Source organism: Triticum aestivum, chromosome 5A (genome assembly GCF_018294505.1).
Source record: "Triticum aestivum cultivar Chinese Spring chromosome 5A, IWGSC CS RefSeq v2.1, whole genome shotgun sequence".
Classification (NCBI taxonomy): Eukaryota; Viridiplantae; Streptophyta; class Magnoliopsida; order Poales; family Poaceae; genus Triticum; species Triticum aestivum.
The window spans coordinates 177,266,121-177,281,342 of NC_057806.1; the positions used below are offsets into that span (position 1 = coordinate 177,266,121).

Genomic DNA, 15,222 nt, shown 5'->3' on the forward strand with positions numbered 1-15,222 from the left:
ACACAGCCAGCCAGTCACCGGGCGCTGCCACATCTCATCTCCCCACCATAGCATTGTCGCCGGCATCTCTCCCCGACACCTCCGCTCCACACCAAGGCGAAGCTCACACTCTCCTCTCCCTGCACGCGAGTCACGGCGTCACCCACCCCCTCTTCTTCCCACCTCCTTTTCTCCCCGACCACCTCTCATGTTGTCGATGCAGCACCGAGCCCACTCATCCGCCGGTCTGGCATCAAGGGCAACGAGATTTGACCGGGAGGTGCAATAGGGATATTAGCTCTCCGTTAGTGTCGGCCACGTAGCCGACTCGTTCTTATGTGGGTTGGACGACCTAGTACACAGGTCTGGTGCGTGGCAAGGAGGGACGAAACACTCATCGTCGAGCCCGGTCTTCTACCCCAGCTGAGTTGCGCAAGCATAGTCGCGATGTCACATCGTCAATATCCATGACTAGGTTGTCCCAACCGATTCCTAGTGCCAAGGAGTGCACACCATCGCGTCGGTAGGAACGCCACGGCGATGCGACCTGCTACTCACCATAGCACCACCACCTTCTCTGAGTGCGGCGACCACTGAAGGATTGGCACCACTGACATTCAAGTTCGCCCCTTCTAATGCCACCCACCCTACTCGTCTGTTGCTACTGCCAACCCGGTTGTCCTCATCTCAATTAGCTTCCTAGCTTATATTTATGTCCTACTGTCCTCGAATGTTGTGTAGTGAGTTTTCTAACTTCACCATCGCATGCCAGAGATAACTCTGAGCTAATTAATTTTGTGGATCAACATGTCACGGACATCAATATGGTGCCTATAATTGGTATCTTGTTTTGTCTAATTATTTTGGCAGAAACCAAAATTTGCTTATTTTAAACAGAAAGGTGTGTGTGCGTAGATTGAAATAAAGAGGTGTGGTAACAATATCAAATAACAAGGACTGCATGATATATGATGCTTCCCGTGTAAACAAATTTGCTTACAAAGGGAGTACTTATCAGTAGATCCACTTGGATAGATATCTTGCAACAGAACTTAACAAAATGCTAATTGTTACTCCCTATGTAAACAAATATAAGACCTTTTAGAACATATAGCGATCTAAAGGCTCTTATATTTCTTTACAAAGGGAGTACATATTACATGTTACAAATTAAGCTCCCAAACCAAAATTGTTAAATATTACATGGTTACAAATTAAGCTCTCAACAGACCTTATGATATTTATTAGGGGAGTGCTTGGGATTCATTTGTGTAGTTCTTTCCTAATACAATTTTGCTACTCACTAAATCAGTTAATTGTTTTAATTGGAAACCAATAAATGATCAGTACTTACTTATATATCTTCTTTGTCAAATGTGCAATATTGAAATATATATTACGAACAAAAGGAGGCACCAAAACGCCGCTCTCCATTAGATCTAACATTTCTGCGCTTTAGCCACTTCTATCCCTCCATGTATGAGTATCAATTGAACATCTGAATGCTCACTTCTGATAGATAGTTTAACAGCTTGGATGTGCTTTAACCACTAATGTCCTTCCATAAGATGCTTTGACATGTGCTGTCGAAAGGATTTTTGTAATGAAAACTGCAGAAACCCATACATAGTTCGCATATAAACAGAAAATAAAAATTAACCTCTCTTGTTAGCACTACATAGTTCACTCATATTGTGCATGCAAAGGCTACATATTCAGTTTGAGTGTAGTTAAAACATCTTCCGAGGGCTTTATTGTGCTTTCCTAGATTGATTCATTTCTAGGAGATTATGTTATGTTTTATTATTGTTCACAAAAATTACTCCATGCAATTTTTTTCTTCAGCTCCCTTATATTGTTCTGAACCACTGATCCATACTCAAACCGAATAGAGAGCTAACCAATTTAGTGAGGCAAACAGATTCATGTTTCTTGCGGGCAAAGCAGTATGTTCTATTAAATGAACGGCGGGTGAAATTCAAGGTTTGTTAGATTTCGGCAATGAAAAACAACATATGGAATTGGTCGACTTACCTGGACGCTTGGAGAAAGGAAATGACGCAGAGATGATTTCCAGAGAGCCATGGGGTAGTGATGTGGCAGACGTCATTTGTACCTCATTGTGTGACTAGTGTAATGATGATAATTTTTTGGAGAGCCATAAGCGTAGCAAAGAGACATAGGTCAACGCAGACCTGGCTGTGAAAGAGATTGTGAATAGTGACATATGTAAAGAGGCCAAACTAACCAAGTCTGTGTGCATGTGACTTGGCTGCATTCTATTGCAATCACATATTCAAAGAATTAATCTTCTCATTCCATCTTCCAATACGAGTTAATTGTATTAAAAAATATATACCTTACCAGGGCATGGTACCTAATATTTGGCTCACGTACTGAATAAACTTTTGCCCAGAAGTGCCACATATTAGTACATCATCTCTTTTTCAGCATTTGGGTGCATAACCTGTAATTAGAAAATGAATGTATGACAGACTGTTTTCAAGATATTATCAGTCTTCTCTTTACGTCTATCAGGCCAGCATGATGGCAAATCTGAGCAAGCTATTCCAATGTGTTGAAGACCTGCAACAGAGCACAGATGGATCGATCTTCTGACCATGAGCTATGGAATTCATGACATCAACTGTAGATATGGCAGTCTGAATAATTTCTGAAGGGTATGTCTTTACACTGAAATTGATAGAAGTTCATGTACGAGATTAACATAACAATACCAAAATCTAGCTAGGCTGGAATCTTCTCCATATTTGAACCGAACTAAGACTTGCGGGAAATGTCCAGGTGTTCCTCAGGTTTCCCAAAAAAATAAAATATGCACCCAAGTATATCAAGTGATACTGCAGTTTTTAGAACCTCAAAGATGCAAAAAAAATCTGAACAATTTTCTTCATAACAGATAAGCATTAGCACAAAGACCACTCCATCCTAGTTGATTAAACAGGCAAATATCCATTAAAACTGATTTATGAGAAGTGCAAAAGGGCATATTTATTGCTATTCGTGAGCACAAGTTTTTCAGGGAGAAATCGATGCTACCTCACTTGTGAATTGCACAGTTCTATATTTCTTGTCAATACCAGAGTTCCCTCAAAAACTTGCGAGTGATTTTCTCAAGTTTCATGGACAATGAAAAAAGTTTATTAGAAAAGGAATAATTGTGCATTAACATCTAATTGGAGTTTGAATGCATATCAATGTCAGAGGTGAACTGAAGATGACAAGAAAGAAAAAAATAACTAACATTTAAATGATGCTTAAATTGAGATGATGTGGAAAACCATTTCTTGCTTCGATTCCAACAACAACTGAGTTGTGCAAACTTTTGAGAGATGTGCTAACAGGTAGACAGGTCGAGCTATTTAAGTCCAACCTGAATAACATGACAACATGGTTGGCAGGGAAAACAGGAGCGAGATGTTGTGGAAAACCATCTCTTGCATCAATTCCATCAGCAACTGATTTGTGCAAACTTCTGATTTCATGGTCATGTCAAAAGAGTTTACCACAGCGTAATGCATAATAAGATGTCAAAATATATCATCATTAGACAAGTGAACAACACCAATATATACTAGGGCATTCTAGCATACTGATCCTGCAAGGTGGTGATCTCCGAATGTTGGTGCACTTATGTCGGGAGTCGTATCATGTGACCTAATGCACACGGATGTTGGGCCTATGACAAGTGGGCCTCGATCTGAAAGTGCAACTATCCCTGGGTGGTTTTGGTAATTCCTAACAACATATAGCTCATTGAGCTAATGCTACTTGAAGATAAATATTTCAGGAAAAGCTCAATGATTGGTATGGCATGGATTAGAAAGTGGACCCCTCAAAATGCTAAGGACAAAAGATTGGCTCAAGCTATAAGCACAAGACTCTACATTTTACTTTTAGTGATCCAAGATCACATTGAATCCATAGGAAAAGCCAATACTGTTAAAAGGGGGTGAGGTGTTGCTTAATGAGTTGCTTGCTCAAAATGCTTAGTGATATGCTCCAAAAACCCTCAACTACTTTCCCATATTCACATATGTCCCAAACCAAAAGTCAAACTCGGCCGCACCGAAATCTTCTATCCGGCGCCACTGAGTTCACTTGACATAGCTACTGCCAGAAACCCTAGTCACTTCGGTCTCACCGATAGGGATCTCGGTCTCACTGAGATGGGATTGCAAACTCTCTGTTTCCCTTCATAACATTTCGGTCCAACCGAGATGAGCGATTGGTCTCACCGAGATTGCAATGCAAACTCTCTGTTTCCCCTTTGTAACGTTTTGGTCTAACCGAGATGAGATAATCGGTCACACCGAGTTTGCCTGGCCAACTCTCTGTTTGCCTATTACCAAAATCGGTCCCGCCGAGTTTGTGTAATCGGTCTCACCGAGATTACCTTATGCCCTAACCCTAATGGAATCGGTCCCACCGAGTTGACATATCGGTCCCACCGAAAATCCTAACTTTCACATTTTGAACTAAATCGGTCTGACCGAGATATATGATTCGGTCCCATCGAGTTTGGTGATTTGTGTGTAACGGTTAGATTTTGTGTGGAGGCTATATATACCCCTCCACCCAATCTTCATTCGTGGAGAGAGCCATCAGAATATGCCTACACTTCCAACATACATTTTCTGAGAGAGAACCACCTACACTTGTGTTGAGGTCAAGATATTCCAATCCAACCACATAAATCTTGATCTCTAGCCTTCCTCAAGTTGCTTTCCACTCAAATCATCTTTCTACCAAATCAAATCCTATGAGAGAGAGTTGAGTGTTGAGGAGACTATCATTTGAAGCACAAGAGCAAGGAGTTCATCAACAACACATCATCTATTACCTTTTGGAGAGTGGTGTCTCCTAGATTGTCTAGGTGTCACTTGGGAGCCTCCGTCAAGATTGTGGAGTTGAACCAAGGAGTTTGTATGGGCAAGGAGATCGCCTACTTCGTGAATATCTACCCTAGTGAGGCAAGTCCTTCGTGGGCGATGGCCATGGTGGGATAGACAAGGTTGCTTCTTCGTGGACCCTTCGTGGGTGGAGCCCTCCGTGGACTCGCGCAACCGTTACCCTTCGTGGGTTGAAGTCTCCATCAACGTGGATGTACGATAGCACCACCTATCGGAACCACGCCAAAAATCTCCGTGTCTACATTGCATTTGCTCCCTCCAAACTCCTCCCTTTACCTTCATATGAAATTGTTTTACATTCCGCTACTATACTCTTAAAGTTGCATGTGTAGGTTGATTACTTGTTTGTGCTAAGTTGCTAAAATCTGTCAAGACTTAAAATTGGGAAAAGGCTAGATTTTTATTTGGTCAAGTAGTCTAATCGCCCCCCCTATAGACATACTTTCGATCCTACAAGTGGTATTAGAGCCTTGGTCTCCATTTCCCTTGATTTCCATAGCTTTGGTGATCATAGCCTTGGTTTCACAACCTAGAAGAGTATGGCGTCTAGTGAGGGAAATTAACACCGTAGAGGTCCTTACTTTGATCGTACTAATTTTGTTAGTTGGAAGCATAAGATGAAAATGCATATTCTTGGACATAACCCCGCTGTTCGGGCTATTGTGTGTATTGGCTTGCAAGGTGAATTCTTTGATGGGAGAGAACCGAACCGTGATGCTAGCGCGGAAGAGTTGAAGATGCTACAATACAATGCTCAAGCTTGTGATATTCTCTTCAACGGATTGTGCCCCGAAGAATTCAACAAAATCAGCCGTCTTGAGAATGCAAAGGAAATTTGGGATACTTTGATTGATATGCATGAAGGTACCGATTCCATCAAGGAATCCAAATTGGATGTGCTTCAAAGTCAACTTGACAAGTTCAAAATGAAGGATAGTGAAGGTGTCGCTGAAATGTACTCTAGGCTTGCTCTCATCACAAATGAGATTGCCGGCTTAGGAAGTGAAGAGATGACCGATAGATTCATCATCAAGAAGATCCGAAGAGTCTTGGATGGAAAATATGATATCGTGTGCACATTGATCCCAATGATGCCCAATTACAAAGATCTCAAGCCAACGGAAGTCATTGGAAGGATTGTTGCTCATGAGATGTCACTCAAGGATAAGGAAGAGTTTCACAACAAGTCAAGTGGTGCTTACAAAGCCTCATGTGATGCTCCCACATCATCAAGTGAGAAACAAAACTTCAATGAAGAATTGAGCCTAATGGTGAAGAATTTCAACAAGTTTTACAAGAATAGAAGCAAGGAAAGAAGTTCCAAGTCAAGGTCCTACAATGACAAAATATCTTCAGGTCGTGAATGCAATTGCTATAATTGTGGAAGACCTGGACACTACTCCAATGAGTGTACGGCTCCCTACAAAAGAAGAAAAGATTCTCCCAAAATAAGGAGTAGGAGTGAAGAATCACCACCAAGAGAGAGAAGGAGTAGAGATGACCGTTATGAACGAATAACATCATGGAGAAGTAATGATTCGGAAAGGAAGGACAAATCATCAAGGAGCTACACAAAACGAAGACATCAAGCTCACGTTGGTGAATGGGTATCCGACTCCGACTCCGACGATCACTCTGATAGAAGTTATCACTCCGACTCCGAATATACTCAAGATGAAGGTGTTGCCGGTCTAGCACTTGTGTCAACCAACTCCTACGACATATTTGAGTCACCAAATGAAGGAATTGGAAGATGCTTCATGGCTAAAGGCCCAGGGGTATCACACCCCAAGTATGTTGAGTTCAATAGTGATGAAGATGACTTTCTAGGTGATGATGATTTACTTGTTGACAATTCTAGTGATGAAAACTATGATGAACTTGCTATTAATCATGCTAGTCAAGACAAAACGAATGACGATGATAAGAAGGAGATTAAGCGTCTAACTAAAGAGCTAAACACTCTTAAGTTAGCTCATGAAACTACCTTGGAAAATCATCGAGAACTTTTAAAGACTCGTGAGAAGTTACGCTTCGAAAAGCTCAACCTTGAGCAAGAGCATGGATTCTTAAAAGCGATCAATGATGATCTTCATAAGAAAAGTTCTTCTTACATTGCCAAGCGTTTACTCTTGTCTACTTACATGCCACAAGTTAAATCTAGCAACAAGAGTAAGAAAGATTATTCTTCTAGTAGTAACAATAATCATGCTAAACCCTATGATGTTGCTTCTAGTAGTTCTATTGATTCCACTAATGATTCTCCTAGCCAAGTTACACTTGAGCAAGAAAATAGCTTATTGAAGGGAATTATAGAGAAAGTTGTTTACAAGAGCCTTGCCGGAAGTAAGCAATTTGAGGAAATTGTACGCGAGCAAGGAAGACACCGGAAGAATCAAGGTGTCGGTTTAGAATGAAAGTTCAATGCCAATGGAGTTGAATGGGAAGAAGATCAATACCCCAAGACGAAGTTTGTTCCTCAACAAGAGAAGTATGATCCTACTTCTTTCCAAGGAACACAAGCTCCAGATGATCTTCCACCACAAGACCACAAGCAAAAAGGCAAGGACAAGCTTCAAGAGGAGATTGATGCATTTGAGGAAGCTCCCAAACCCTTGGTCAAGTGGGTTCCCAAGACTACATCAAGTTCTACTTCATCAAGTACGACTACAACTCCAAGGATTCCCATCAACATGGTGTGGATTCCGAAGAAGAAGAACTAGAGAGTTCTTGAGGGTGACTCCGCCAACATACTTCACTCATATCATTTTTGCGAGGACAAGTGCAAAAAACTTCCATATCTTGCACTAGTTCAAGGAGTCACAAACCCTCTTGTTGGTAAGACAAGGGACAAGGTAACATAATGCTTTCATGGACATCATCCTATGTGAACATCACTCTATGTCTATGGATATCCTTGTTTGTTCCTTGTGGGACTAACCCGTGTAGGTATTGAAAGTGCAACTCACTCCAAAGGATTGCTCCAAAAGATCTACATCAACATTGAGCATCTATATTTTTAACACCTACGTGAAGTCGTCATCGACAAAACCCAAGGTTAGTTCATCCCTCTTAGGGGGGATATCACATCTAGGGGGAGCTTTACTCTAATCAATTGGGCTAAAGCAACTCAAATGGTGTGAACACAACAATGCTTTATGTAAAAGTGGCAACCCCACTTGTGCTTAAACGATGAGTATGACCTACGATCAAATGTTCTCATTTGACTCCTAAGTCAATATACTCATATATAGATGACCTAGTCAGCGCCAAATTGCTTGATAGATGCTAGAGTGATTGTGCATGCTTTGTCACATAACCAAAAAGAGGATAATAGTCTCTCGAAGCTGGGTATGCTATATACAGCTTAGTTCCATGTATATAATATATGTATAGCCATTTCTATCTTATTGCTACTTTCAAATGAAAATGTTTTTTATGTTAGAGACTCTTGCTTCAACTTATACTCGTCACTGGACTACTATGAGTATACTCGAAGACCCATCTATAAATTAATAGCCTTGATCAAGGAGCAACGATTAACCTTCACTTAATTGAGTAATGGCATTAACCTGAAGGAAACCACAATAGTTATATAACTTCAGGAAATGGTGAAACATCAATGCACAGATTAACTCGGCCAAAGCCGCTGGATGGAAGCTATGATTTTTCTGAGTGATGCAGTACACACTTCATGACATGTAAAATAATTGTCAAATCTAAGATTCAAACTTGAATTTCTTTGTAAGAAGAAAATAACGTAAGTACCCATCTCTGATGAATTATCATAATAATAATTTCCACACTGCAAGAAAATCACATACCTTCAAAGAAAAAAACACATGATTATTCTTGTATCAGAAAACCAAAATGTTTATATAAATGTTCACCTTTGGTTGCTGATGTCATCTTGGATTGACTCCCATCTTTTCCTATGTCTAGCAAGCTGCAACAGTCACTGCGGAAAATGTCTACAGTATATCCAATAAAATCATTTGTAGCCAAAATACAAATAACTTATTAAATAGAGTACACAACTTACATGGAATTAAAATGCAAGAAGGTGCATAAATAAAGTATCCAATATGCGCAGGATTTCATGCAATGTTTTAGAGGTAAATTTTAACTGAAATGAGAATAAATAGACCTTTTGGCGGATCAAAACCTATATTATCTTCCTTTCACTCCTACTTGGATTGGTATTTAGTTCAACGCCTACAAAGCTACAGGCTACTGTACTTCCGCACATATTCACAAGCACCTGAAAATTAAGAAAACATGCATGTGATGTTCGCGTATACATGTAGTAGCTTCTGAAGAGCACTCTTTTTGTAAGAAAGCTTCTGATTAACCTATTGTTTTCTAAATTTCTAATTATAGGAAGACATGATATTTACTTGAGAGCATAATCAAGAGACTATAGTACTGCCCAGTAAGCAATTTTTGGTTCAGTGTAGCCTCAACAATTGATCGATCGCTGGACCATAAGTAGAATTACTAAATCAACAGTTCAATTTACAGGTAATGTATTTACTTTTACTGCAGTATTTGTGCATCATCTACATAAGCTGAACGTGTTTTAATACACATGATAGAAGTAAATCTGGAAGAACACCCAGTCGGTACCATCACCAAAATATTGAAATTTTATAACTTATCAGTAACTGATCATCTTCCATCCCAAGAAGGTGAGTCCTCGTGAAGCTTTATACCTAGTTGTAAACCCTCTTTGACTTGACCTGTACAGAAACAAAAGAAAAATTAGAGGAAGATGGATGGGGATTGAGATGGAGTTGATCAGCAAAAAAAAGACATCTAGAATAAACTCTGTTTCGCACCCTCAGTTTTTCCCTTGCCTCCCTTGCCGTTGATCTTCTCTCTACCATCAGCAGTAGCACCGTTGCCCGTGTCTTTGTGATGCTGTAATGAGCCCTTTGAGAGGACCGCCCGTGCCGGCATTCGACTCTCTTGCAACGAATCCTCTTCCCTTGAATGATCCTTCTTGTCATCTCCAGGAACACCAATTGAACCTCCTCCATTTCGAGAATTATGTTCTCATATTTAATCCTTCGAAGCCTATAATAAGCATAATCAACAATTCACCCTGATCAATGGAAGATCTGTGGTACCTAACGTCTTAACTCTGTGGAATTGTTTTATAGGAATAGCAGGGGGGATAAAGGGGAGACCGAACCTTGAAATCGTCGGATCCATGGATGATTCATTGAAGCCTCACCATGTCCTCGCGCCGCCGGACATCACTATCAGCGGCAAGGTGCTCTGGAAGGCGCCTCCATGCTAAAATTTGGCTAGGAGATTCCTTTCAGCGCCGCCATGAGCGCCCCAGCCCAATCGAACACGGGATGAGCTGGGCACACTGTACGTCTTTGTCGCCTCGCCATCATCTGCGACTGAGTGAACCGTGGCCTAGTTGAACAAGAAATGTTTATTATTCCAACAATTTTTTTCTGGGAGCAAAACGAAATTATATAGCCAATAGTGGCAGAAGCACTTTCTGATTACACAACTCGCAGTTCAACATGACAACAAACTTCATGTGACCATCCCCTTTCCTGCCAATTCTTATATGTGGGTAGTTCTACTCCAAGTGATCTCTTTCCCGTGTGCATGCGCTGGAGGAATTCTGCACAGAATCACCAGAGTTTATAATCCCACCAGCTTACTCTTGAAACAAAAGAAGAATGATTAAAGGGTTGGCCTTGACTTGTTTTTAGATCACAACCCTGCGTGATATAACTTTCATATTGGTATTCCCGTGATAGCCTGAGGACTCACCGTCGGCTGGCATAGAACAGCGGGACAAGGAGGCAACATGGGAGGGAGCGATCGAGGCAGAGGATAAAGGTAGCGATCGAGGCAAAGGATGAAGGGATTCGCCGGCGGCGGCGCTCTCGCCTATCGGTAGGGCTGTTCGCCCAGGTCGATTGGATTGGACGAGGGGATGAGGGAATGGGAGAGGGTGAGAATGGGCTGGGAAACTAACAAGGAGGGGGCTGAGCGAGGCTGAGAGAATGGGCTTTGGGAGATAGAGGGCCCATATAACCACATACCACGGTTTCGGCTTCCAGAATAGCGACAGCTGGCCCAGTTCACGATTAGAAGTCGATCTGACGGACAGAAATATTCAGATCATGGAAAGGGACGGCCAAAAATGTAAATCGCTGAGAAGGCTCGCTTTAGTCTCGGTTATACTGTCCTTAATTTACCATCCTATTGTATGAGCATGTTGGTTGCATATTTTACTCATTCGAGGACATCCATTTGTTGCTTTGATTGTTTGGCTTTTTCTCTTTTGCCAAATGGATGGACAAGAATGCCTAAGAACTCTCTCTAGCTATCTATGATTTTCTCGTCTCAAACTCTATTCATGCTACATCACAAAGTTTGATCAAGTCAGATTCGAACCACTCTGTGTGAGGAGCACTTGGAGTCCCCGATTCGTCATAGACTTAAACTTCCAAAACCTCTTTGTCCATTTCGGTATGACCGAGTCATCCATTTCGGTCACACCAAGATCACTAAGTTGATCTAGGTTTTCAATCTTGGTGCAACTGATTAGAACTTTTCGGTCACACCGAGTTGCAACAACCGCTTGCGATCTGCATCTCGGTGCCACCGAGTTGTTCCACTCGGTCACACTGACAGGGTTGGGATATATATACCCACGGGTGAGATTTTGGAAATTCCTTCAAAACCTCTCAGCCCGCATGTGTCCTGCTCTGCCGCCTCGGGTCTCCGGATCGTCCTCTCGCCGCCAGCGACCTCCCGCCGCTGGTTTCCGTTGCCGTCAACGGATTTCTGCCCCTCCGTTGCCGCCATAGCGAACTCCGTCGAATTAGGGTATGAGTTCGATCTTTTGTGCTATTCCTTTAACTCCGATTCGTGGCACATTACTTTGCCATGATCATGACCACGTATGCAATCAATCTATCCACTGAAAACATCCCTTAGGTTAGGTTTGATTTGAAAATTTAGGGTTAGGTCTCCGCCGGACTCATCTCGGACCGACCGAATTGTAGAAATCGGTCTCACCGATTTGGCTTAGGCCGTTACAGTTGCACTTTTGGTCTGACCGAAAACTGCAAATTGGTGTGATCGAGTTTGATTCTTTGTGAAACCCTAGCAGTCTCGGTGCCACCGAACTGTGACTCGATCTGACCAAGTTCACTAGTTTAGGTTCCAAAAGCTGCTTCGGTATCACCGAGTTTACAAATCGTTAGCTCCAAAATGCTTTCTGTGAAGAACAAAAACTAAGTTTTTAAGTCATTCTTTTGTAAAAACTCTGCACTTTGTGATGCTCATCCACTCTACCTCATCTAAATCTATTCACAGGGTCTGCTGTCAGTAAGTTTGCAGGTATGTCTGACCAGAGCGATAGCCAGAACAAGTCAGAGGAACAGGTGCAGTTGAGTGAGGGCACTAGTCCCTCCAGCACTTCTGATGATGGCAGCAGGAGCACACCAGGCAACTTGCCCAAGGCAGCCACCAGAACAAGGAAGAAGAAGACATCAGATTCTGAAGATGAGGATTATGTGGCTGTTGAGGAGGAAGTCAGCTCCAAGAAGAAGGTGCTGAAGAAAGAATATGGCTCAGCTGCTACAAAAAGCTAGGGATGCACAAGAAGGCTCCAGCAAAGAGGATTCCCATGTCTAAGGCCAGAGCCTCAACTGCTAAAACCTCCAAGCCAACTGAAGAGGCGGTTGGAGAAGAAAAGAAAATGAAGGAAAGGGTTAAGAAGACCACTGCCAGAGTGCTTGGTAGATCCTCCATTATGAGAGATCCAGAAGAAGAGGAAGAGGAAGAGGATGCTGCTCCAGCTCCTAAGGCTCAGAAACTTATGAGAGATGCAATCAAGTCAGGGGCTGCTCCATCTAAGCTCAAATCTGCTCCCAAGGCTGCTGCTCAGAAACCCCCAAAACCCAAGAGAAACACCAGGAGTGTACCTGCTTAGGAGAAGAACAAGGCCCCAGTGCCTGAAGCTGAAGAACAAGATGATGATTCTCATGTTTTGAGGAAGTTGAAGCCCAAAATTCCTGACCACAATGATGCTCATCCAGACGCTGAGGACATGCACATTAGGAAAGATGCAGGATTGAGGTTATGGAGACAGTCTGATCCCTATGCTGTTAGGAGGAGGACTGCAGTTGACTATAAGTTCCATACAAAGGAACAATAAGATTTCTATAAAACCATTCTGCTTAGACAAGAAGCCCATAGTGTGTGACATGAAATGGATTGATTGGGAATTCATCCAGGAAAATGAAGATCACTTCCCAGGAGTGTATGACAGCTTTAAGGCTTGTGGAGTAGATGAATTCGTTGGACAAAAGCTCACCAAATGGAATGATGAGTTGATCATGCAGTTCTATCTAGATGGAAGGATAGTTTGGATGTCTGAGGGTACCAGGTACCAGTCCATAGTTGATGAATGGGCCAAGCTAATCAATGCCCCAAAGGAACATGAAGATGACTTAGATGTGTATGCCAAGAAAAAGAAAGACCACAACTCCATGGCAAACATGTACAAGGAGATCCCTGGCAAAGCTTTGAAAACACATAAGCTTGGATCTGTACACTATCTGTTGTCTGGTCTGCCTACCATTAACTGAATCTTAAGGCACACATTGCTACCCAATTCAGGAGATCACAAGATGATCAAAGGACACTCCATCAACATGCTGCAAATTTTTTATGTTCCCCAGAAGTTCAAAGTTATGAGCTTGATTGTAGAAATGATCACTGCTGCTGATCAAAATAGGAGTTGTGGGTATGCTCCACATATTCAGGAGCTCATCAATTCTAAGATGGGCACACGAACTTATTTGCTGGACAAGGAGCATCTACCACTATATCCTGAGTTTGAAGACAACACTGTTGTGATGAATGAGGAAGAACCATCATCAGCTCAAGTCCAGGAGAAGGGAGCCAAGGAAAAGGCTGAGAAAGTTGCCCAGATGCAAGTGTTGAAGAGGCATCTCGAGTCTTCCTGAAGAGCAAGCAAGATCAGTTAGGCTATCTGATTCAAGCTACACTAAGGATTGAGAAGGGCTTGGTCACCCTGACTCGGAATCAGGAGAGCCTGGAGAGGATTGTGGAGACAAAATTCTAAGATCTTGATCTGAAGGTGACTGAGATTCAGACTGCAGTTGAGCAGCTTCAGGAGGAAGCAGAGGAGAGGAGAGGAAAAGCAACCACTGATGCTTTTAAGCGTGTGCCACGAGGTCCAAGGTCTGCTGCAGTGCCAGTCTCAGATGCCAGAGCTTCAGTGTCAGCACTAACAGCTACAGCTCCAGTGCCACCTCCAGCACCCACTCCATCAGCTCCAACTACATCGTCGGAAGCCTTCGTCCTTGGAGTTCTATCTACACCACCTCCCAAAGACCAAGCCTGAGAGACGTATATCACTATGCATTTTCAAATTTTTTGGCAACTTGTTGCCAAAGGGGGAGAAATATGTATAGATCATAGGCTTCGAGAGAGAGTGTCTTGCTTTTTATCTCTCTTGCTTTTGGTTGAACTTTTTGTGTCCTTGTGAGATACTTATGTGATCATGTGGTTGATCATATGCTACATTAACATTTGGTTGAATGATGCTATCCTTTATATTCCATATATGATCACTCACTTGCTTGGTGATGAGTGCATGCTTTTAATTTCTATCATTTTGAGCGCTCCATCAAGATGTATGTGACATGGAAGAGTAACCCATGATCCTAATCGATTGTGCATTTGCATTCAAAAGCAAATTTTAAATAATGCACAAATTTAGGAGGAGCTCTTGCTTATCACATACTTCTCAAAGTGACGATGTTTTTCAATCTTATAATCATTTGTCGAAGCTTTGATCTATATGTTGCCATCAATTACCAAAAAGGGGGAGATTGAAAGTGCAACTATCCTTGGGTGGTTTTGGTAATTCCTAACAACATATAGCTCATTGAGCTAATGCTACTTGAAGATAAATATTTCGGGAAAAGCTCAATGATTGGCATGGCATGGATTAGAAAGTGGACCCCTCAAAATGCTAAGGACAAAAGATTGGCTCAAGCTCAAAGCACAAGACTCTACATTTTACTTTTAGTGATCCAAGATCACATTGAGTCCATAGGAAAAGCTAATACTATTAAAAAGGGTGAGGTGTTGCTTAATGAGTTGCTTGCTCAAAATGCTTAGTGATATGCTCCAAAAACCCTCAACTACTTTCCCATATCCACATATGTCCCAAAACAAAAGTCAAACTCGGCCCCACCGAAATCTTCTATCCGGCGCCACCGAGTTCACTTGACAT

At 42.0% G+C, this 15,222-nt stretch overlaps 1 long non-coding RNA gene across 8 annotated transcripts; it reads right to left on the reverse strand.

The window, feature by feature from the left end:
• Positions 1-990: 990 nt before the first annotated feature.
• LOC123102747 (uncharacterized) lies at positions 991-10,936 on the reverse strand. 8 transcript variants are annotated; one of them, XR_006449264.1, is made up of 6 exons: positions 10,710-10,936; positions 10,437-10,557; positions 10,108-10,340; positions 9,752-9,989; positions 8,804-9,652; positions 991-2,565 (listed from the first exon to the last, which is right to left on the reverse strand). It is a non-coding gene; the product is annotated as an uncharacterized lncRNA (long non-coding RNA). The 8 variants fall into 8 exon arrangements; XR_006449263.1 differs by having other exon boundaries at positions 10,426-10,557; XR_006449262.1 differs by having other exon boundaries at positions 8,804-9,174; positions 9,626-9,652; positions 10,108-10,557.
• Between the last annotated feature and the right edge of the window lie 4,286 nt (positions 10,937-15,222).